The sequence below is a fragment of the Petaurus breviceps genome, unplaced genomic scaffold (genome assembly GCF_028583685.1).
Source record: "Petaurus breviceps papuanus isolate PSGF00001 unplaced genomic scaffold, PetGlider_PUasm1.0 90696, whole genome shotgun sequence".
NCBI lineage: Eukaryota > Metazoa > Chordata > Mammalia > Diprotodontia > Petauridae > Petaurus > Petaurus breviceps.
In genome coordinates, this window is record NW_027187314.1 from 4,935,204 (window position 1) to 4,958,400 (window position 23,197).

General features: G+C 35.2%; 1 pseudogene; it reads left to right on the top strand.

Annotated features, from left to right (window-relative positions):
* The first annotated feature begins 568 nt into the window (after window positions 1-568).
* The window catches only part of LOC138144334 (protein RCC2 pseudogene), a 66,766-nt pseudogene continuing 44,137 nt past the window's right edge, over window positions 569-23,197 (top strand).

The following is a 23,197-nucleotide window of genomic DNA, read 5'->3' on the forward strand; positions in this document are numbered from 1 at the left end:
GTTCAAGAAGCATGACTTGTAGGTGTTGATATTTATAATTTGGAGCCTAGTCATAAGTTATAAGACTTTGGATCAAAATAGTTACTATGAGCATGTTCAACTTTTTATTTGCATTAATATAAGCATTTCTTAATTTTTTTCATTGGTAAAATGTTCACTTTTATGCAAAATTCTTTTTAAAACTGAATAAAGTTTTTACAGGATTCTTTACGTGTAGTACAATTTATGCCAGTCATATGACTCTTTTTTCTAAGTAATCTTGAATTATCAATTCAATTTTCAATCAGTTCAAAATGGAAAATCTGTTACAAATAACTTATATACAAAGAAAAAATATATATATAATTATTTTCTCTTAGTGTTTTGTAATTGGGAAGAAAAAGTTTTGGCTGCCTAAATTCCCATTGTAAAATGGTTGAAAATAATCTTTTTTTTTTTCCCCTTTTATTAGAAAAATATCTCTGTTTGGAAAGATTGCATTACTTATCGCTTTTATATTTGTGGTTTAAAAAAGTCAACAATGGGCTCAGACAAAAGAAGCCGGGAGACCCAGCGCGGACTGAGCAGGATGCCCAGGAAGAAACTCGGCGCTGGTCTCAGAGTGGTGGCTAAGGCAGCGGCTGCCTGGGAGCAGCAGGGCTGAGGCAAAAGGAAGGTGGCGTGTATGGCGGGGGTCGGGGTCGGGCCTCGGGGAAGGCGCAGGGCAGTGAGGCTGCGAGCAGTAAACAGGAATGGGCCCAACAAGGCAACTCAAGCGGCAGAGGCATCTGCGGTGGGGGGGTGGGAAGGATGGTCTGGCGGAGCTGGATGACAGCAGCAGCCTCTGCCCCGGGGCCAGGCGGAGTGCCAACCCTGTGTCTTCGGGCAAGGTTGGGGCGGGACAGGCTGTAGTAGTCATCGCGGAGCCGGAGCACACCAAGGAGTGGATAAAACTAGAAGGCTCTAAGTGCAGAGGGCAACTTTTGATTTTTGGGCGACCAACTGGGATTTAGGAAGTACCTAAACAGCAAGCTTCTTACCACAACCTGGGGCAGAACCTATGGGGCTATCACAGGAAAGGCTGCCTTTCAGGCTTTCAGGTTCAGATGGTGGTCTCTGGCCCCTGGGCTGCCCACAGTCTCCTCATCACCACAGAAGGGAAGCTGTGGAGGTGGGTTCGAAATGAGAAGGGGCAGCTTGGACAAGGTGATACCAAGAGAATGGAAGCCTCCAAACTAATTGAAGTTCTCAGCAAGGAAGTGATCCTGTCAGCTGCGTGTGGGAGGAGCCACACTCTGGCTTTGACAAAAACTGGCTCTGTGTTTGCATTTGGAGAGAACAAGATGGGGCAGCTTGGCCATGGCAGCCAGACCGACGCTATCCCCAGGTAATGTACAATGGCCAGCCAATTACCAAAATGGCTTGTGGGGCTGATTCAGCATGATAATGGACTGCAAAGGAAACCTCTACTCCTTTGAGTGCCCTGAATATGGTTAACTGGGACATAATTCTGACGGGAAATTCAATGCCCAGGTTCAGAGGATAGAATATGACTGTGAGTTGGTCCCCTGCCGAGTAGCAATCTTCCTTGAAAAGACAAAAGATGGACAGATTTTGCCAGCTCCCTATGTGGTGGTCTGAAATGATGCCTGTGGCATCAATCAAACGCTGGCTCTAGACTCTCAGAAACATGTTTTCTCTTGGGGGTTTGGAGCGTATGGCTGGCAGGGCCATGTTGAGCAGAAGGATGAGATGGTCCCTCGCCTGGTGAAGATCTTCGATTTCCTGGGCCGTGGGGCTGCACAAATCTATTCTGGCTACACCTGCTTCTTCGTGGTCAGTGAAGTTGGTTGCCTGTTTTTCTGCGGTGCCTACCAACACTTCTTGGGAGTCCAGCATGTATCCCAAAGCTGTTCAGGATCCCTGTGGATGGAAAATTAGAACTTAGCTTGTGGGAAAAGCAGTATAATCGTGGCTGCAGACGAGAGCACCATAAGCCGGGACCCATCTCCAACCTTCAGTGAATTGGGCTATGGCGATCACAAGCCCAAGTCTTCCACTGCTGCCCAAGAAGTGAAAACCCTGGATGGCATTTACACAGAGCAGGTTGCCATGGCCTACTCACACTCCTTGGTGATCATGAGGGATGAGAGCAAGACTGAAAAAAAAAAAAAACACTCCCTGAGCAAGGCTGCTAACTGGCTCTCCAGGCCGCTCCAGGTAGCTGTAATTTCCTATATGCACTGGGCCACAAAGATGGTGAGTGAGAAGAGAATACACAGTGAAAAGGTGATCCTAAGCTCATGTTTATTAGTCTTCCCTAGGTTCCCTTTTAAAAGCAAATTCAACTTTTACTACCTTTTACTGTATGATTTCCAAAGTGTTTCTCACTTCCTTTCTCTCTTTCTCCCTTCCCCTACCCCAAATGTTTAATTAAAATATTTGCTTGTAAAAAAAAAAACAACAACAAAAAAATGTGCTTTTGATTCCAAGTAGTAGTTTGTAATTGTTTTTCAAACATCAGTGTCGGTTTTTTTTTTTTTTTACCACAAGTAAAGCAAAGTTATTAAGGAGTGGCAATCGGCTATAACAGTTGTTAAAAGGTTCTTAGGTTGTGGCGGCCAGGTAGCACAGGAAGTAAGAGCACCGGCTCCAGTGTTGGGATGACCTGGAGATCGAATCCCGGGCTCAGACACTCAGCACCACACCCAGAAATAACTGGCCCTGTAACCTCAAGCAAGTTACTTAACCTCAATTGGTTAAAAAAAAAAGAAAAAAAAAAAGAAAGAAAAAAAAAGGTGCTTAGGTTGGAAAGGGAAAATATCCATGAGAAGTTTGTAAATAAGGCTTGACATATCAAGTAGTTAACTGATTAGTGGAAAGAATGAATTGACCAGTATCTGGTATGCAATGTAATGTGCTTCTGGTACTGAGTTTCACATCTATGGTCTATATGTAATTTAATAACCTTCTTTGATGAAAAGGGAAAGAGGAAAATAAATACACATCTCTACACTGCAGGTCATTAGGGGGAAAAAGTCTTCCCTAAGGATTTAAGTGACACTTCAATGGGGAAACCAGGGGGCCTGAGTGCAAGAAGAAAAAATGAGATTTTGCAGGCAGAGTCAAGATGGCAGAGTAGAAACAGGACTTCCGAGCAGCTCTGGCTCCCACCTCCTCTAATTCATGTAAAAAATGACTCTAGACAAACTTTGGAGCTACAAAACCCAAAAAATGATGCAGAGAAGCTAACATATCCGCTGAGGACAGCCCAGCAGGCCAACAGCAAGAAATGAGAAAAATGCAAGAAAATTATGAAATGAGAGTCAACAACCTGACTGAAGAAAATAACCCTTTAAAATATAGACTAACTCAAATGGCAAAAGATGCTCAAAAGGGCAATGAGGAGAAGAATGCCTTAAAAAGCTGAATTTGCCAGATGGAAAAAAGAATCTCAAAAGTTCACTGAAGAGAATCATTCCTTCAGAATTAGATTGGAGCAAATGGAAGCTAGGGACTTTATGAGAAATCAAGTTACTATTAAGCAGAAGCAAACAAATTTAAAAAAATAGACAGCAATATGAAATTTCTCATTGGAAAAACCACTGACCTAGAAAATAGATCCAGGAAAGATAATTTAAAAATTATTGGACTACCTGAAAGCCATGATGAAAACAAAAAAGAACCTAGAAATCACCCTTCAAGAAATTCTCAAGGAAAATTGACCTGATGTTTTAGAACCAGCGGGAAAAATAGACTGTGAAAGACTTAACCCAAAACCTCTTGAAAAAGATCACCAGAAGAAAAGTCCTAGGAAGTTTAAAGCTAGGTTCCAGAATTCCCAGATCAAGGAGAAAGTGTTACAAGCAGCCAGAAAAAAACAATTTGAATATTGTGGAAACACATTCAGGATAACCCAGGAACTGGCAGGTTCTACACTGAGGGATCAAAGGGCTTGGGATATGATTTACCAGAGGTCAAAGGAGCTGGGATTAAAACCAAGAATCACCTACAAAGCAAAACTGTATCATATTTCAGGGAGAATTACAGTTTTTCAATAGAATAGAGGATTTTCAAACAATGCTGATGAAAAAAAAATGTTGAATAGAAAATTTGACAATCAGATACAAGAAGCAAGAGAAGAATGAGAAGGTAAACAGGGAAAAGACATCATAAGTAATTAATCAAAGTTGATCTATTTACATTCCTATATGGAAAAATGATAATTGTAACTTATGAAAATTTTCTTACTATGACAATAATTGAAGGGAATAGAAAAGTGTGTATACACACACACACACACACACACACACACATATATATGTCTACATAGGAAGGTATATGGGGGTATGAATACATATGTGTATGTGTGTATATATGTGTACAGGTATACATAGATAGAGGGCAAAGGACCCATTTAAAGGGAAGGGATGATACTTAAAAGGTGAAATTAAAAGGTGAGAGAGGAATATAATGAGAGGAGATGAGGAGAGAGAGAATGGGGTAACCTATCTCATATAGAAGAGGTAAGGGAAAATATTTACAATGGAGGGGAACAACAAGAAGACAAAAGGGAATGGATGAACCATATTCTCATTCAATTTGGCTTAGGGAGGGAATGACAAAGGGTATCTCACCCTACAGGAAAGTAGGGTGGAAGGGAATGAGAGCAGTGATGATGGCAGGGCAGACTGAGGGGGAGGGAAGTTAGAAGCACCCATTTTGTAAAGGGAAAGGGTCAAAGTGGAAAATAGAACAAGAGTGAAGTGGGATAGGAGGAAGGGAAATACAGTCAGTCTTTTACAATATATCTACTATGGAAATATAGTGGAAATATAGAAGCAGCACCTTGGAGGCATAGAGAGATTGAGAAGATTGCTTATGGCCACTTTGAATTGCTCAGGACTTTTGGGAGCTGCCACCCAGAGCTGCCTAGGACTGAGGAGACATGGCTGTTATTCTGGTATTTTGTCTGGCTGTTTTGATATTGTTTTGCCAGATTTGTCCACTGGTGAAAGACAGTCCTGTTGTTGCAGAGGTCTTGGAACTTTGCTGTTGGTTTAGAAGCCCTAAAGAAGGATTTTCTTGATGTATGTTTACAGAAATCTTAGATGAGGATTTTGCTAATGTTTTCAGGGGTCCTAAGACTGTTCTGCAAACAGAGAATTAATTAATGAAGACACTGGCAATATATCTTGTGTCCTTGCTAAGCTTTGTCTCTCCAAGAACAAAGATTGCTGAGAACTGGCCTCCTGTCAAGATGAAGAAAAGACCTCCATTTGGGTATTAAATGCTGTGCTTAACCTTTTTGTAACTCTGGGGTAGATTCAGTTGTGATCCAAGGGTGGGGTACTTTTGACCTTTTTGTGCTCTGTGATTGAACAAATGAATGTACTTTACTTATGATTGGAAACTAATCTCCATTTGAGAACAGGGGCTTTGTGATGGATTAAATGAATGTACAGCCTAGGGGTGGAGTAGTATTTAGAACAGGGACTTTGTGACTGATTAAATGAATATAATGTCCAGGGGTGGGGTAGTACTTGGAGATTATTTAATCACACTTGGTAAATGAAGTATTGTGAATTATGCTATAGTTTGATTCTGTCTGTTCTTAATTTGTCACTGAATAAAATGGAGAGCACCTATGATGGTATTTTGAACCTTGGGAAGTTGCCTTTGCTTGCCATTACATAAGGGTGGCTGACAAGGGAGGAAGGGAATGAATCTGGACTTCAAAATTTTAAAATCAAATGTTTATAATTCATATATACTATTATCGATATCATATTGCTTGTAATTGGGAAATAAGATATACAAGCATTGGGGCATAGAAATCCACTGTGCCCTACTGGAAAGAAAGAGAGGTTATAGGAGAAGATATGGTTGAAAACATATTGGAGGAAGGGGTATCCAGTGGCATTGTTATTTTGGGATTGTGGGTAGGGGAAAAACGGGTAGAAAATTTTTAACTCAAAATCTTGCTGAAATGAATGATGCAAATTAGAAATTAATAATGCATTTGATATAAAAATAAAGGAAAAATACTTCAGAGGAAAAAAAAGAAAAAAAACAGAGTTGAATAGAAAATTTGATATTCAGATACAAGATGCAAGAGAAGTTTGAGACGGTAAAGAGGGAAAAGAAATCATAAGTAACTTATTAGGCTTGAACTACTTATATTCCTACATGGAAATTGATAAATGTAACTTATGAAACTTTTCTCAGTATGAGAATAGTTGAAGGGAATAGAAATGCATATATATATATATATATATATGTATGTATGTATATATATATGTGTGTGTATGTATAAATGAATATATATGTCTGTGTATGTATATATGCATACATATGTCTGTGTAGGAGCATATATGGGCATATGAATACAAATGTTATTGTGTGTATATATGTCTACAGTTACACATAGACAGAGGGCACAGGACCAATTGAACAGTAAGGGATGATATTTAAAAGGTGAATTTAAGAGGTGAGAGAGGAATATAATGAGAGGACATGGGGAGAGACAGAATGGGGTAAATTATCTCATATAGAAGAGGTAAGGCAACATTGTTACAATGGAGGGGAAGAACAGGAAGTCAAAAGGAAATGAGTCAACCTTATTCTCATTGATTTTGACTTAGGGAGGGAATGATATACACACTAAATAGTGTATGTCACTCTACGGGAGAGTAGAGGAGAAGGGCAAGGGGGGGGATAATGGAATGGAGGACAGGCTGGGGGGGGAGAGAAATTGGAAGCACCCACTTTTGAAAAGGGAATGGATCAACGTAGAGAATAGAATAAGTGGGGGGGGGTGAGATAGGATAGAGTGAAATATAGTCAGTCTTTCACAATATATCCACTATGGAAATGTTTTGAATAGCTATACATGTACAACTTATATTGAATTGCTTATCTTCCCAGTGAGGGTGGGTGAAGAGGGAGGAAGGGAATGAATCTGGAATACAAAGTTTTAAAATCAAATATTTAAAAATATAGTTATTATTATTATTATTATTATTATTATTTTATATGTTACTGGGCAATGAGGTATAGAGGCACTGGGGCATGGAGATCCACCATGCCCTACTGGAAAGTCAAAGGGGAAATGGTGCAAGATAGTAGAGAGAACAGATTGGGGGAGGGGACATTCATTGGGAACACTGTTTTGGGGTAGTGGGTAGGGAAAATTGGGGAGAAAATTTGTAACCCAAATCTTGTGGAAATGAATGATGTAAACTAAAAAAAAATTAAAAAAGAGAAAAAATGGCATTTGTACAAACTCTAGTGAATGTGAACATTGCACAGAGGAAGGGAAAGTAATGGAGAGTGGCAAAGTAAGAACATAACAGATATGTTGTTCATGTTTGAAAGGAGAGAATTGAATTTTCTAAGAAGGAAGAAACAGCCAATACTCTGGAGAACGATACCCAGGGTCTAGATAGGTATTATTCATGAAAGGTGAAAGGAAAAATGGAAGAAGGGTGATAGGTAAATTCTTCTTCTAGGATACTTAGGCATTTTTTTTCAACCTTACAATAATAATACACTCATTATCATCCTAAACCATGTATCTAAAACATTATGGAGAATATCCTAACACATATTAAAATGGATGACAACTACTTCCTTCCAGCCATGTGTTCAGAGATTTTGTCCCAAACTTCAAAATCTTAAAGAACACTGAAAATGGCACTGAAGTGCTTTCCTCATTTTTGTTCACTGAAAGAAAGAGAAGCAACAGAGAACAAATATTTTGGAATGTGAACATATTACTACCAAGGTGGTATCAAGACTTGACCTTATGGATGAGAGGTTAAAAGATGAGGATGACTGAGTCCTGTACAGAAATAATGACTAAAAATGGTAAAATATTTGTCATGTACCTTACAAGTCTGGTTAAAAATTATTTGAACTAAAATTTATGATGGATAGAGAAGGTTGGCATGTATAATTCCAAAGTTTAATAACCAGAAGTGTAACTAAGTGGAACATTATTTGGCACACCCAGAAGTCCAAGGGACAAAAATTCCATGAAAGAAGGCAGTATTGAAAACATGTGATCTCCAAAGGATATGAACAGGAAGTTTTCAGATTAAGAAATTAAAATTATCTTATATTTTTAAAATGCTATAAATTACTATTGATTAGAGAAATGCACTTCAAACAACTCTTAGGTGTTATCTCACACCGATCAGATGGGCTAATATGACCAAAAATGGAAATGACAATTGTTGGAGAAGATGTGGGAAAATTAGAATGCAAATACATTGTTGTTTGAGTTAGGAACTCATTTAACTATTCTGGAGATCAGCTGGGAATTATGCCTAAAGGGCTATAAAACCATGCATACTCTTTGATCCAGCCATAGGACTGCTAGGTCTATATCCCAAAGAGATCACCAAAAATGGAACAGAACCCACAAGTACAAAAATATTTATAGCATCCCTTTTGTGGTGGCAAAGAATTTGAAATTCACACAATGCCCATTAAGTGGGGAATTGATGAACAAGTTGTATATGAATGCAGTGGAAAACTATTGTGATATAAAAAATGATAAGCAGCCAGATTCCAGAAAGACCTGGAAAGACTTAAATGAACTGATGTTGAGTGAAGTGAGCAGCACCAACATAATATTGTACACAGCAACAACAACAACATATGATGATCAACTTTTATAGGCCTAGCTTTTCCAAACACTACAATGATCTTGGAAAATTCTAAAAGACTCATGTTGGGAGACACTATCCACATCCAAAGAAAGAATTATGGAGTCTGAATACAGATTGAAGTGTACTATTTTCACTTTTTTGTTGTTTCTCATGATTTTTTCCTTTTGTCCTGATTCTTCTTTCAAAACATGACTAGTGTGGAAATATTTTTAATATGATTGTACATGTATAACCTACATAAGAATGTTTTCTGTCCTGTGTAGGGGGAGAGAAGGAAGGAAGGGAGAAAAAATGGAGTTCAAAATATTATAAAAGTAAATGCTGAAAACTAAAACAAAGACACCCAAAATATATACACAAAAGTCACAAGTTTATGTAACTAATAAGAGAGGCCAGAATTCCTAATACAATGTGAATAATTGGCTATCATAGGTGTCATTAAGAAATAATGACATAAAATGCAAAACTGGAATATGACTCTGGGTGTATATATGCTATTTAAAATAAAAGAAATGGTAAAAGCACGGTTGTAATTTACCATTATATATTAAGGCTGTCTACATATATGAGGAAATTCAGGTATCAGGAGTTTGAAAGCATAGTAGAGAAAATTTGGATGTAAATAAATCAAGTGAAAAGGAAAAACAAAAAATAAGGAGGCATTGCCATTGAACTACAGACCACTTGGACAAGAAGGAGATATAGATGGGAAGTTTGGGAAACAGATACTAAGCATGACACATAACCATGTTATAATGATGTTGGAAGATTTCAGTTATTCAGACATCTGCTGCTACTTTATGCCTTTGCTAAAGACAGGAAAACTAATGATTTCTTCATTTGCCATAGTAATCATTCCAAATTCCAGACTGAGAAAGCATTAAGAGGAAATTCCATTCCGAATCTGATACATATTTACAGGGAAGAACTTCTTGCTTGACTGGAGATGATGTAAATCTTGGGAGAATTTACCAGTCTTCAGCAATTTTTGATAGAGAAGTGACAAATCAAGACAGTATGATATATATATATATATATATATATATATATATATATATATATATATCTCTGAAACATTGTGGAAAAAAAAACAATGTAGAAAAAATCAAGGGAAGGAAGAAAGAATACTTATTTCTAAGATTACCAAGTGCAATTAGAAGGAAAATAAACAGAAATACATTAATGCATGTGAGTATATATTTGCACAAAACATTATACAAATAATCATATAATCAAATACATACCATTTGCTTCTTCATTTACCTCTGAAAAGTATTCCTTTTTTATTTTTTTCTGAGACTAGTATTCGCTGACTCAAAATCACAACATAATACAATAATAGTGTTCTGAAAGTGTCCTTTTTTTTTTCTGTGAGAAAGCCAAGGTCATTAGAGGAACTTTGAAATTCCACAAATAAAATCCTACCCCTCCTCCTCGTCCTCCTCTTCTTTCTTAATTTTGAGTTCCATTCATAGCTTAGGTATTCATATATGTTTTTAAATGAAAATATTTGGATAGAAGATTGAGTAAATGAAGAAAATTTATTTATTTTTTACAAGTGAAAATTGAGTTTGGCCCAGAATAAATCAAAATATCAGTCTGTTGGATTTTTGGGAATCTGTAAAACTTGTTTAATATTTCCAAAAACCCTAGGAAAGGTGCATTTTATATATAAAAATTATGTTATGGTTAGATGTCAATAAAAAAACAACAGTCTTTCAAAATATGCGAATGCATACCACTCACATCAGCCTGTAAGAAATAAGTGCCTTTGGAAAAGATTTGGAATAAAGGACATTTTCAGAATGATGATTAAAAAGAAAATGAAATGGTCATAGGGCAGGAGTAAAAGATGAACATTGAACAACTCATTCATAATAGTAGGGCAAAATATGGAAGGCTCTTAGCATATGTATTGATCATGATAAATAATAATTTCATAGAATGTTCAGAAATGGATGGGTTGTGTGTTGATTAATTGATAGAGGTATCCACATAGAGGAGATTTCAGAACCAATTGAGATGAATAGTACTAAAAGCAACATTAAATCCTGGACTTCAACTTTCTAGGTTAGCTCCATATCAAAGTGTGTCAAGTACGATTTACTTTACTCCCAATATGAGCTGGATTATAGAATCTGTTGAAAGATGGCACAAAGAATTTTCAATTAGATAGGAAAAAAATATTGCACTTACTTTAGCTCTTTTGGCAGAGAAATTTAACCCAGGGAGAGGGTGTTCTTTTTCAGTTTATTGGCTAATGATTTTCTATAGACTGTCTTCCTCTTCAAAGGGATCTTTCTGATGTTTGTGATTACCATATAATCCTGTATAAAAGCTGCCACTAAACAGACAGCATAAACACTATCATTTAGAGTTTTATATTTGTGCAGAGCTTTGCAATCATGTGTTAATTAGCGAATAATATAGTAGCAACAGAGGAAGAGGAGGCTGCTATCTATATTGTGGATCTTTAGAAGAGACAAAAGTTTTCTTCGATTATGCTGTGAGCTGAAATATATGAATTTTTATGTGTTTATTCCTAGATTAAATCCAATATTAATCTTTTCCTTTAGGATTTCATTTTTTAGACTGATATCCAAAAAAGAAATATTATTTCATTTGGCTAATATATTAGACTGGAGAGGTGAAACCCATAGTAAAAAGAATGAGAAAAAAAATTAGTCTTTTTAGAAAATATTAGAAAACATGTCTTAAAATGGGGATTTAAAATCATAAACATAAGATAGCTAGGAATTTGGAGAAATCATATGTTCAGTTAGACCATCCCTCTTACGTGTTCTCACATTTTTTTGCATGCATTGATAGTGATTAAAACTTTCAGACCATGATATTGACATAATTCTTTTTTCTTAGTTTATTTAGGCATTTTTGTTAACATTTGGGGGTCTCAATTTGTTTCAAAGCTATAGTATGCAATTTCATATTTGAAAGACAGGGCAATTTTTGCCTAGAACCTTTTTAACGTTTTCATTAGAAAGGTCTTTCACTCTGAAGGAATAGATCCACATACCATAGACACATGCACAAAAACAAACAAACAAAAATCAGTGAGTAAATGAGCTGATACTGACTAAATTTGACTTAATGACATGACCTCCACCAAGATCTGAATACTTATGCCAGGTGCTGGAGCAATATACTGTAGGGTGCATTCTTAATGCATGTGGGTAGTGCAGAACAAGCTGTTAGTTCCTGAGTAACTATATTTGTGACAATTTGTGAATGAATCACTGAACCCTCCTTGGAATTTGGCAACTGGATAAGCGCTTGTGCATCTGGCATTATACGCAATCTGCATACTGAGGAAGTGAAGCACTTTGCAATTTCTGAAGCCCATCTCATTATGGAGAGATGAGCTCATAACCATGTGCTTTCCATCTATAGTACTAATTTAAGGACAGCCTAAGCCAAAACCCATGGTTATGTATATGTAGCATATGGATAAGGAAAAGGAATGTTGGACCAAAACATTCTCAAAGAAAGACCAGATAGGATGCTAAATTGAGGGCAAATGGGCATCTTGATAAGGTATAGGCTTGCTAATAATTTTGCCTCCTCATTGTAAAATTTTAAGAAATATAATTAAGATTTTATTTTTTAAATTGCTAATGAGTAGTTTCTAAAGTTTAAACTAACATTATTTTAAAAAATTCATAATTCATTAAGTCTTTGTAAGCATTATTATTGGCAAGCATACCCCAAATGACTCTGCTTACAAAATTTCACAGCATCTATATCTTATCATCTTCATGTATCTTAATTGCACAATTGTCCAGAAGATACCAAAAAATAAATTAATAATTGGGCATGTTTGGTTACTAATTTATTTAACATAGAGAGGAAGTTAGAACTGAGAAAAATATTATTCCAACAGATATATCACAGGACCAATATTTATTACATACAGAGAAAAGAAAAGTGGTCAATAACAACTTATTCTTTGATATGTGTTTATCTTTATACATCCTAGACTTTCAAATAACTTTGTTGAATATTAGAGTTGAAAACATACTGATTGGTACCACAGATCTTGCTTTCCATTTGCAGTTTCTCTGTAGATTTTCCTGCATTTCATCAAACGAGAAAAATAATATGGCAACTGACTATTGAACTGTATTATACAGAGAAATTCCGAAAAGTTATTTGATAGACATTGTGACTTATTGGAAACAGCTCTGGACTTAGAGCCAGGAAGACGGGGGTTGAAATTTTGACTCTGAAGCATACTAGGTTTTTAATCCAAGGCAAGTATTTTAAACTTTTTGAGCCCCTGTTCTCTCAACTGTAAAATAAAGTGGTAGAAAAGATGGCTTCTAGTGTACTTTCCAGATATAAATATATTATTTACAGACACAATTTTTGAATAGAGATAGATTCTAAGAGGATCAGAATTAAGTTAACTGTGTGACTATACATAAAACACTTCACCCATCTTGCCTTTGTTCATTCTCAAAACAAAGCAGTTGGACCAGATAATTCCTAAGATCTCTTTTATCTTTAAATATTAAATATTATAGAAAGTGAGAAGAATCTCATGAAAGATAAATAGAATATTAAACAGGAAGATATTATAAAGTTGCACTTAAATGACGTTTATATAGATCCACCATTTTTTTTGTATTCCAAAGGGGTGTGTGTGGGGAAATCAGACCCTTTTTGGATGTTATTTTTGTAAGTCAAAAATATTGACTCACAAATATTGACTTCATTCTATTCTGTGATATAGTTGATTTATTTTGCTACTATTATATATTTTTTTAAAAGTAAGGTATATAAATTTGCAAAGAACAAAAATAGCTTTCATTTTTTTATTTTATATTTTTTCCTAAATTACATTTACAATTTGAACATACCTTTTAAAATATGTATTTAGTTTTAAATATTAACTTTCATAATACTTTGAATTCTAAATTTCTCCCCTTACTTTCCTCTTGTCTCCCCAAGACAGCATGCAATCTGATATAGGCTATACCTGTACAATCATGTTAAACATATTTCTACTTTAGTTATTTTGTGAAAGAAGAATCAGATTAAAAGGAAAAAAAAATAAAAAGTGCTTTGATCTGCATTCAAACTCGGTAGTTCTTTCTTGGGCTGTGGATAGTATTTTCCATTGTTAGTTTTAGAATGTATTAGATCGTTTCATTGCTGAAAAGAGCTAAGTCTACCAAAGTTGGCCATCACACAATGTTGCTGCTACTGTGTACAATTTTCTCCAGGTGCTGCTCATGTCACCCAGCATCAATTCATGCAATTGTTTTCAGGTTTTTCTGAAATCTGCTTGCTTATCATTTCTTTTGTAACAATAGCAATCCAATACAATCATGTACCAAAACTTCTTCAGTCATATCCCAATTTATGGAAATCCCCTCAACTTTCAATTCTTTGCCACCGCAAAAGAGTTGCTATAAATATTTTTGTACTTGTGGGTCCTTTTCCTTTTTTATGATCTCTTGGGATATAAACCTAGTAGTGGCATTGCAGGAACAAAAGGTATGCACAGTTTTATAGCCATTTAAGCATAATTCCCCGTTACTCTCCAGAATGGTTAAATGAGTTTATACCTCAAACAACAATGTATTCGTGTTCTAATCTTCCCACATCTTCTCCAACATTTATAATTTTCCTTTTCTGTCATATTAGCCAATCTGATACATGTGAAATGGTACCTAAAAGTTCTTTGAAGCTGCATTTCAGTAGTGGTTTAGAGCATTTTCCATATGACTATAGATAGCTTTAATTTCCTCATCTGAAAACTGCCTGTTCATATCCTTTTACCATTTCTACTTTGGAGAATTTCCTGCATTATTATAAATCTTATTCAGTTCTCTATATATTTGAGAAATGAAGTCATTTATCAGAGAAACTTGTAGTTTTTTTTTCATTTATGATAACTGCCTATTTCCCTCCATCCTATTTTCCCTGTTTGCCCTGCTCTTTCCTCTCATCTTGTGCATTCTCAAAAGTATTTTGTTTATGAGTTTGCCTACAAAACTATGCCTTTCCTTCTATCAACCCCTGCCCCTTATCTTATCCCCTTCTCTCCTACTTTCCTATTAGGTAAAATAGGTTTCTATACCCAATTGAGTATGTATGTTAATTCCTATTTAAGCTAATTCAAATGAGAGTAAATTTCATACCCTCCCATCTCCCCCAGCTTCACCTCAACAGTGAAAACTCTTTCTCTCCTCTTTCATATGAGATAATTTATGTCATTCTACCTCTAACTTTCTTCTTCTCCCAGGGCATTCCCCTTTCTCACCACAAAATTTTATTTTTTTTAGACAATTATTCCATCATATTCAGTACGTATCTCTTTCCTCCATCATGTATAGTCCTTCAAACTGCCCAAATAGTTAGAAAGTTCTTAGGAGCTACAAGTATTATTTTCCAATATAGAAATGTAAATAGTTTAATATTATTGAAGAACTTAGGATTTCTCTGTGATTTTTTGAGCATTGTATTTGAAAGTCAACTTTTCTATTCAGCTCTGGATTTTGATCAGGAATCCTTGAAAGCTCTATACTTCTTTAAATGTCCATTTTCCTTCCTAAATTATTATATGCAGTTTTTCTGCACAGGTGATTACTGGTAGTAATTCCTGCTGTTTTGCCTTCTACAATCTTATACTGCAAGTCCTCCAATCCTTTAATTTAGAAATTTATAACTCGTATGTTATTCTCAATGTGACTGTACAATATTTAAATTGTTCATTTTGGCTGGTTGTAATATTTTTCTCCTTGAGCTGTGAGCTCTGGAATTTGGCTATAAATTTATTGGGAGTTTTCATTTTGGGATCTGTTTCAACAAGTGATTCACGGATTCCTTCAAAGTCCATTTTATCCTTTGGTTCAAGGATATCAAGGAAGTTGCCCTTGATAATTTATTGAAAAATGTTGTCTAAGTTCATTTTTTTAATCATGATTTTCAGTCGGTGAACAATTCATAAATTATATCTCCTAGATTTATTTTCCAAGACACTTGTGTTTTCAATGAAATATTTTACATTATCTTCTATTTTTTTCTTTTTATTTTGTTTTATCCTTCCTTGATATATTATGGAGTCATTAGCTTCTGTTTTCCCAATTCTATTATCTAAGGAATTATTTTCTTCAGTGAGTTTTTGTACCTTCTTTTCCACTTGGCCAATTCTACTTTTTAAGGAGATATTTTTGTGAGCTTTTGTGCCTCTTTTTTCATTTCATTAATTTTCCTTTTCAAATCATTCTTCTTTCATTGGATTTTTGAGCTGCTTTTGCCATTTGATGTCTTCTGTTTTTTTTTAAGATGTTATTTACTTCAGTATATTCTTGTTTTTCTATACCAAGGTATTGACTCATTTTCCCTTGTTTTCTTGCATTACTCTCATTTCTCCTCCCAATTTTTTCTATACTTCTTTTACTTAATTTTAAAATCATTTATAGATCTTTCCATCATCAGAAACCAATTACATATTTATTTTTCTGTGAAACTTTGGATGTAACATGTATGACTTTGTTGTCATTTTTCAAATAAAAAATAATATATTCATTTTTAGTTTTCAACATTCACTTTCAGAAGTTTTAAATTTTCTCCACCTCCCTTCCCTCTACCTCCCCAAGATGGCAAGCAGTCCAATATAGGATATACATATGTTTTATTAAACTTATTTTCATAGTAGTCAAGTTGTATAAAAGAAGAAGAACAAATAGGAGGAACTATGAAAAAGGAAAAAAAAATTAAAAAAGAGAGCAAATAGTATGCTTCAATCTGAATTCTGACTCCATATTTTTCAGAATATGTGGATGACATTTTCCATAATGAGCCTTTTGGAATTTTTGTTGTTTGTTTTTGTGTTTTTGTCCTTGCACTGCTGAGAAGTGTTAAGGCTATCCAAGTCAGTCATTGCACCATGTATCTTTTACAGTATACAGTGTTCTCCTGGTGCTGCTCACTTCACTCAATGTCAAACCATATATGTCTTTCAAGGTTTTTCTGATGTCTGGCTGCTCATGATTTCTTATACCACAAGATCATTCCATGACATTCATATATCACAACTTGTTTAGTCATTCCCCAATTGATGAGCCTGCCTTCAATTTCCAGTATTTGGCTACCACAAAAAAAGTCCTGCTATAAATATTTTTGTACATATGTGCTATTTTCCCACTTTTGTGATCTTTGTTGAATATAGCCCTAAAAATGGTTTTATTGGGTCAAAGTATAAGCACATTTTTTCTAGCCCTTTGTGCATAGTTTCAAAATGCTCTCCAGAATGGTTGAATCAGTTCACAACTCCACCAACAATGAATTAGTGTTCCAATTTTCCCACATCTCCTCCAGGATTTATAATTTATTTTTCCTATTTTGTCATGTTAACCAATCCAATGAGTGTGATGTGGTACCTCAGAATTGTTTTGAGTAGCATTTCTCTAGCAAGTGGTTAGGGCATATTTTCATATGACTATGGATAGTTTTAATTTCTTCATCCAAAAACTACCTGTTCATGTCCTTTTACAATTTATCAATTGGAGAATTACTTGTATTCCTATAAATTAGACTCAATTCTGAATAAATTATAGAAATGCTTTTTTTCAGAGACACTTGTTATTAAAATTCTTTCCCAACTTTCTTCTTCCTTCTTAATATTGATTTCATTGCCTTTGTGCAAAATCTTTCAATTTAAATAGACCAAAATCATCCATTATGCATTTAATAATCTTTTCTATTTCTTCTTTGGTCATAAATTACTCCATTCTCCATAATTCCAAACAGGTTAATTATTCCTTGCTCTCCCAGATTGTTCATAGTCTTAGCCTTTACATAGAAATCATGTACCCATTTGGACTTTATTTCCATATGCAATGTCAGATGTTGGTCTATGCCCAGTTTGTGCCATACTATTTTCCAATTTTACCAGCATTTTTGTCAAATAGTTAATTCTCATCCCAGAATCTGAGGTCTTTGGGTTTATCAAATACTAATGTACTGTAGTCATTGGCTATCTTGTGTACCTAACCTATTCCACAGATCTACCATGCTATTTTGTATGCAGTATCAAGCAGTTTGGATCATTGCTGTCATCTTTTGTATTTATGTTTTAACTTTCCTTGTCACCATAATAATTTTCTATACTCTGGACCTTTTTCTGCTGTTTGCTTATTTTTTTAGTCTATTTCTTGACTTTTATCACTAAGTTAAACTTAGGTTCTGCTTCCACAGTGAACTGGGCACTATCTCAAGATTCAGAGTTTAGGGCCAGCTGTATTGAGAGAAAATTGCAAATATTTCATTCTTTTAAGGTGGAATTATTTGGAAAGCAGTTTATTTACTACTCCTCTGGCCTGTAATCTTGTCTGTGAGCAACCATTAGGACATTTTTTGCACTTAATAATATTTTTTTCCAATTACATGGAAAGATAGGTTTTGACATTCATTTTTGTAAAATTTTGACTTCCAAATTTTTCTTCTTCATCCCATCCTTTCCCTCCCCCCTCCTCAAAACAGCATTATGTTATATATGTATCATGTTAAATATATTTCCACATTAGCCATGTTGTAAAAGATGAATCTAAATGAAAGAGAAAACCATAAAAAAATGAGAGAGAAAAAAAAGGAAAATAATATTCTTCAATCTGCACTCACACACCATAGTTCTTTTTGTGGGTATGGATTGCATTTTCCATTACAAGTGGATTGGAATTGTCTTGGATCATTATATTGCTGAGAGGAGCTACATCCACCACAGCTAATCATCACACAATGCTGCTGTTACTGGGTACAATGTTCTCTCGGTTCTTCTCAACTGACAGCATCAGTTCATGTAAGTATTTCTGGGTTTTTCTTATGTCTTCCTCCTCATCGTTTCTTATGGAACAATAGCATTCCATTACATTCATGTATCACAATTTGTTCAGTCATTCCCCAATTGATAGGCATCTCTTCAATTTCCAATTCTTGGCCATAACAAAAAGAGTTTATATATATATATACATATATATATATATACATATATATATATACACACACACACACACACACATATATATATATATATATATATATATATATATACACACACACACACATATATATACCTGTGGGCCCCTTTTCCATTTTTACAATCTCTTTGGGATACAGACCTAGAATTGGTATTGCTGGGTAAAAGGGTATGCACATTTTTTATAGATCTTTAGGCATAGATCTAAATTGCTCTCTAGAGTGGTTTTAACAGTTCACATCTCTACCAACAATGCATAAGTGTTCCAATGTCCCCACATCTTCTTCAACATTTATCATTTTCCTTTTCTGTCATATTGATCAACCTGACAGGTGTGATGGGGTACCTCAGAGTTGTTTTCATTTTCATTTCTCTAATCAATATTTTTAGAGCATTTTTCATATGACTATATATATCTTTAGTTTGTTCATCTGAAAATCACCTACTTATATCCTTTGACCACTTACCTCTTGGGAAATGACTTGTTTTCTTATAAATTTACCTCAGTTCTTTATATATTTTAGATATGAAGCATATATCAAAAACATGGGCTGTAGAAGCCATTTCCTAATATTCTGCTTACCATCTGTAAGGGTTATGGGATTTAAAGATCTTCCATGCCCCGTTGGACTTGCTGACGTAGCAGGAAGGGGCGGAGCAAGAGGAAGCGGAAGCCAAGCTAGCGTCCCTTCGGTGGCTGGCGGTGGTGGTGACGGCGGCAGCAGCAGAGGCAGTGGCAGCGCGAAGCCCTTTTTGAGTTAGAACTGCTAAGGACTTTCTGCTAAGGACTCCTGCTGAGGACTGCCAGGGGCCGGAGCTGCTGGGAGTGCGCTTCCAGGACGCTGGGTGGTTGCTGTGCGTGGGGAGAGGAGGACCTTTGCCTGAGGTAGCCTGTTCTGTTTTAAAGGCTTGAAAATGTGGGTGCTTTCTACTTTATCTACCTGTGCCAATGTCATAACTACTCTGATGGCTTTCACTTTCTGGTTTTGGGACTCAGTCTTTTGGTATCTTAATAAATTTTCTAGTTTATTTCCTCATATGGCAAACATGACGTATTTTCTAATGGATAATTATATCAGCATATTTGTAATCTCTATAGGCATTGTGAATATGGCATTGCTGATACACCATCTAATATTCGTTGCATTGGTTTTTATTTGTGCAAAACCTCTTTTATTGCTAAAACTTAATCCACAATGAGAAAAGAAAATTAAACCATCTTGTCTTTGCTTCCTTGTAATTTTTCTTTTGTTCTCTTACTATGCACTTTGACTCTGCCCATCTGAAGGCTCCAAATAAACATGTATACACACACATATATAGCTACACTTACATATATAGGTATACCTACCTACCTATATTAATATGTACATCCCCTAATAAATTCTACTTGTGATTTTTGTTTTTATATTTGTATGTATATCTTATTTCCTATCCCTCCTAACTCATCTTCTTTACTTTTGCCTGCAGTCTTGTACCTTTATTATTTAGCCTGCTCGACTCAAAGTATGCCTCTTTTATCCTCTCATTGCCATAAATCTAAACAATCTTCTATAGTCCCCTTTTATCTATTTCCTCACCCTTCCCTCTAGAGTTCTCTCCCTTATACTCTCCCCCTCCCTATCCCCTTAGAGTTCTATTTCTTTCTGAATTTAAACAACTCTTATTCCCTTCTTGATATATATGTATTGTTCCCTCTTGATCCCATTCTCAAAGTAGGTTTCCAGCCCTAACTCCCCTCAGATCTTCCTCTTGCACCTTATTTGTATAAGATAACTATGGTTTTTAACTGTTCCTACATAGTTTAAAGTTTTAAAGTAATATATTCAGGTCTGCCCCAATCCTTCTTACAAACTACCCAATTACTAAAAAACAATATTAAACTAGTGTTTACATTTTACATGCACAAAAACGGAATGCCCTTATTGAGTTCAGTGTAATTATTCTTTGCTAGCAATCTTATATTTCTCTTGGATGTTTATGTCAAATCTATTAAATTCAGTATTTTAAAAATGAAATCCTGAATGTCTGACAGTTTATAAAATGTTCTTATTTTTTCATTCACGATTGTTTGGCTTTGCTGAGTATGACATTTTGTAATGTTAATGGGAGTTAAAGATCTCCTCACTCCCCACCCCCATTAATAGGACTCATGGTGAGCCCAGCAATCGAAGCTTGATTAGGGGAGGCTTGTTTTTCAGCAAGGCCAACAGCTTTTGTTAATTTGCAATTAGGCAGTGGGTCACAAGGGTTGTGATGTCTGGCTCTAAAGAAGGTTATATATACTCTAAGGTGAGGTTTTACTTTGGGGCTCATTCATTGTAAGACTGTTTGTGTGATTTGATCAGACAAGACTCTGGGTAGACATTAAGGAGCACCCCGGTTTTCAAAACCTGGAGGTTGATGCTTTTCTCTCTGGCAATTATGTATGTATATTATGTATGCGTGTGTGCATGTAATGACATATGTGTGTGTAATTATAGCATGATTGTTTACCACTTTAAATTTGCTTACCTTTAAAAAACAGATCAAAGTACCTACTCTATTCTGGATATGGTAGGGTGATTATTTTTAAAAATTTTTTTTGTTGAGAACTTCAGTTCTTTTGTTCTTCTATGTATAGCATTCCAAGACCTGTGGTTTTTAAGTATCACAACTGCTAGATATTGTGAGATTCTATTTCTGACACTGCCATATTTAATTTTTTTGGTATTTTTCATAATATTATTTTTTTGGCCTGGGAGTTACAGAATTTAACTATAATATCCCTATAGGTTTTCTCATAGGATTTTTTTCAGGTGGCGATTGTTGGATTTTTTTCCTATTTCTACTTTACCCTCTTGCTGAAATGCTTTCAGATAATTTTCTTTATTTATTGTTTTATTACTTCAAGATACCTTTTTTATCATAGCTTTCAGCTAGTCCAATAATTCTTGTTTTTTCTTCTTGATGTATTCTCCAGATGACATTTTTGTTTGTTTATATCTTGTTTTTTTTTTTATGAAGTAGTACATTCCCTTCTATTTTTCATTCTTTATAATTTGTTTTATTATTTCTTAGTCTCTTATAACTATGGTGGCTTCCCCTTTCTGAATTCTAATTTTCAAGTTTTTTTACTTCTTTTAAGATTCTGGAACTCCTTTTCCAATTAATTGACTTTTTCATAATCTTATTTTTCTTGGATTGTTTTTATTTTATCTTTGACTTTTTCTCCATCTCTCTCTTTTGATTTTTCAAATCTTTTCCAAGTTTTTAAATAAATTATTTTTGGGCAGGCAAACATTTCTTATTTCTCTTTGGGGTAGAAGAGGGTTTTTTTGTATCAATATCCTCCTCTGGACCCAGTCTTCTCTATTCCCATTATAACTCATTATGGTTGTATTCTTTCTTCTTAGTCTGTGCATTTTATTTTTACCAATGTGACCACTGATTTTATTTAGCTATTTTTCTTCTTTTTTTGGGGGGGGGTCTTTATTAATTTGTTTACTTTTAGTTTACAAGATTCATTACCACAATTCCTTGAGTTTCAAATCCTCTCTGCTTTCCCCCTTTCCCCCCTATGGCAGCATACAAACAAGTATAGTATCTGCAAATACTTTCACGTTAGGCATTAGTCAGGTTATGAAGCAGGATGGTACCAGATGGAAAGAAGAATGGGAAATAAGAAACAAAACCAAACAAGAAAAAGAGCAGACAGTCTGCTTCAGTCTGGGTTCAAACTCAGTTCTTTCTCTGGATGTAAACATCTCTCTACATCATGAGTCTTTTGGTGTTGAGTTCTGACTCTGGATTGCTGAGAGGAGTCAAGTTTATCAAAGTTGGTCGTCATGCATACATTGTGTCTGTAATTGTGTACAAATTACTCCATGCTCTACTCTTCTCCCTCAGCATCAGTTTGTACAAGCATCTCCAGGTAAATATGGAGTCCATCTGCTCCTCATTTCTTATTGCACAATAGTATTCCATAACCCGCATGTACCACAACTTTTTCAGGCATTCCCCGATTGATAGGCACCCTATTATTTCCAATTCTTTGCTACTACATAAAAAGCTGCTATAAATATTTTTATGCATATGGCTCTTTTCCCCACTTTTATGATTTCTTTGGCATGCAATCCTGGAAGTGTTATTGCTAGGTCAAACTGTATGAAATTATTTATATCCCTTTGGTCATAATTCCAGATTGCTCCCCGGAATGGTTGGATCAGCTCACAACTCCACCAGCAATGCGATAGTGTTCCAATTTGTCCACATCTTCTCCAACATTTGTAATTTTCCTATTTTGTCATCTTAGCCAATCTTCCTGGTGATCTCAGGAATTCTGTGGAACCTCAGAATTGTTTTAATTTGCATTTTTCTAATCAACAATGATTTAGAGCATTTTTTCATATGCATATAAATATCTTTAAATTCTTCCTCTGAAAACTGGCTGTTCATATCATTTGACCATTTATCAATTGGGGAATGAATTGTATTCTTAAAGATTTGACTCAATTCTCTGTATATTTTAGAAAAGAGTCACTTATCAGAGTCATAGGTT